At 36.6% G+C, this 3,041-nt stretch overlaps 1 pseudogene; it reads left to right on the top strand.

Moving 5' to 3' along the window:
* The first annotated feature begins 1,528 nt into the window (after positions 1 to 1,528).
* Positions 1,529 to 1,984, top strand: LOC144380569 (huntingtin-interacting protein K pseudogene; annotated as a pseudogene).
* The last annotated feature ends 1,057 nt before the right edge of the window (positions 1,985 to 3,041 follow it).

Below are 3,041 nucleotides of genomic sequence, written 5' to 3' on the forward strand. Positions count from 1 at the left end.
TCTTGGTTTTAAAATGGGATCATCTTTGGCCATGAAGGCCAGATTCCAGACATGAAGCCCTTTGGAATATCTTCAGAAATACAATGTTGTGTACTTGGTTACAAGAAAAAGAATTGACTGTTACTTGTGTCAGTGTCAGTTTCTGTGAACAAATCACTTAGTTGGTTGAATAATTTCCATCTTGGAGAGATAAACAGACTTGTCTTTTGCGCATTTGGAAATAGGTTGTAAGGACAAAGGCTATAAAAATGTTTGGGTATTTACTTTCAGAAATACATAATGCAATTTAAAAAAATACACCAGTGGGAAGTCCATTCAAAGGAGGTTGATAGAAAAAAGTATCTAATGATTTCCCCACATGGATGCGGTTTCTTGATGAGGAAATTTCTTGGATTTCTATCAGGAGCTTCACAATTTTGATTATTATATTTTTGTTGTTCATTGGAGGTAGAGAGAAATTCCATGGTATTATATATTTGGGAAAGGAACTAGATACCTTTGATAAATCCTTGAGTTTCTCTGGTTACATACGCTTAGCATAAATAAGTCTTACTAAATAAACTAAACCTTTATCAAATGTCCATATAAATTAACATTTTAAAAGCACAAGGTAGATAAGATTTCTTTCTAAGTTGTGGTCATCGTGTTATATTAATAAAAGGGAGTATGACCTGAAGTTTAGTTTTGAGCCTCTTGGTTCTGAACACTTTGCTTTTACATCTTATGGGGGTGGGGAAATGGCACCTCAATCCCATAGTGTTCTCAGTGAACATAATGCACATTCTATTTTAATAGCTTTTTATAGTCTCCATTTTTTATTAATGCACCTGAATATGCTATGCTTTTTATTGTGAATAACCAATAAAAGATGGCTATAAAAATAGTCATAACACTATACTATTTTCTTCCATAGTTTTATCTCCCACTGTAAACTTAGATGCCACACAGAAATGCAATTAAAGTAAAATGAACTCACAAAGAAAACATTTAAGGTTATGACAACAGCTCATTCAGCTCTGCATGGCTTCTTTCACTGGACATATTAATAATAACACAATGTTTGCTTGGCTTATTTCTCTTATTTCATACAGAAGTTGAAGACAGGCATTTCATAGGCATCTTAACTCCTGGGAGCCTGGTGAATATTAGTTACTTGTGGTGAGACAAAAAAGGTTATTCTGAGATAAAAATGTTTCTTAAATGTAATGTAATCCCTTGGGATGCAGGAGGACTTTATACTTTAAATGGTTACTGTTCAATAATCTACACTATCACTTAAATATGTTATCAGCAAATACTAATTAATCACCCATTATGTGATAGGTTCTGTTCATAGCACAAAGCAGTATAAAACACAGCTCTGGTCCTCAAGCAATGTATAATCTGTTTGAGGGAAAATAGAACATAACTTAGTAAACAATGAGTTAATATATATAGGCAATAATTGTTTAAGACTCGCAGAAGAGAAAGAGTCTTGCTAGGATTATTTTCTAAGGAAGATCTCCCTATAAAAGTGGGATTTGGGGGGGCCTGTGCAGCGGCACGGTGGGATCGTTATGGCTACCGATGGGGATATGGAGCTGGAGTTGGAGACTGAGACCAGTGGCCCGGACCGGCCTCCCGAGAAGCCACGGAAGCATGACAGCGGTGCAGCGGACCTGGAGAGAGTCACCGACTACGCGTAGGAGAAGGAGATCCAGAGTTCCAATCTGGATACGGCCATGTGATTGGAGACAGACGGTCCCGGGAGCAGAAAGACAAACAGGAGCGGGAGAAGGAACTGGCCAAAGTCACCATTAAGAAGGAAGATCTGGAGCTGATAATGACAGAGATGGAAATCTCAAGAGCAGCAGCAGAACGGACCTTGAGGGAACACATGGGCAACGTGGTAGAGGCTCTTATTGCCCTAACCAACTGATTTGTGCTTTCTCAGACCCACTCACTGGATTATTTTATTTCAATAAAGATGTAGCTTTTTTTTTTTTTTTTTTGCAGTTTAAAAAAAAGTGAGATTTGGGCAAAATCTAGGTCAATTCATATGGGTCAGCTAGATAGAGGGTAATAATGTGACCTTGTAATTTCCAAAAGTACAAAGACAGGACTGTGCTAAGAGGACCCAAAGTAAAATCTTTTATTCTCCTTTATTTTTAATTTTATTTATTTATTTATTTTTTCGGGAATAGAGACATATGCACTATGAAACGAAAGAGAAGGCTGGAAAAGAAAGATCAAGCTAGATTTTAGAGATTTTTGAATGCAAGGCTGAGAAATTTCAGTTTAATCTTATAGCTGTTATAAATCCATGGAAGGCATTTAATCAGAAGTGTAATATGATTTAAGAGAAGCACATAGTGATGTGTGGTCTCATGGGGAAGGAAAAAACTGAAAACAGGGATGATAGCAAGTGTTGTACTATCATCCTTAGAGCAAGAAAGAGGGTACCCAGACCAGAGTTCAGCATTATAGAGGGAAAGTGCAATTAGAAATCCAGAGGATAGATATATTGAAGAATATGGGGGTGTTTCTGGCACTTGTGTTTCAGTACGTAGTACTGAGCATCTCCTTCCATGACTAACACCTTTCAGTTCCAAGGAAATAATTTGCCACTTTTCTTGCCCTATTCCTTGAAAAAAAATGAGGATGACATCTGGGAAGGTTATTTGACTATGCTTCTACCCTTATCAGAGATCTGAGCTGCAGAACTAGTTAGGTAACAGCAAAGACTTATCAAATCCTTTCTCTCAGGTGCTATAAATGACTAGTTTCTTACCCAGTGAGAAATTATTTCCCAGTAGTGCCTACAGTATGCTTTCTTGGTTCTTTTCATGATGCTAAAGGAATTAATGAATTAGCATGAAATTCACAAGAGTTGCACATTACAGCTGAAGAACATTTTGCAATATTAAACAATGCATATTCTTCAAAGTGTATACAGGCAGGTCTAGACATAGCATGCAAAAAGCATTGATATCAATTATTTATTTTGGCAAGTAGTAGACACTGAATGATAGAATTACTAAATAGCTTTATTTATGTAAAGT

The sequence above is a fragment of the Halichoerus grypus genome, chromosome X, assembly GCF_964656455.1.
Source record: "Halichoerus grypus chromosome X, mHalGry1.hap1.1, whole genome shotgun sequence".
Classification (NCBI taxonomy): Eukaryota; Metazoa; Chordata; class Mammalia; order Carnivora; family Phocidae; genus Halichoerus; species Halichoerus grypus.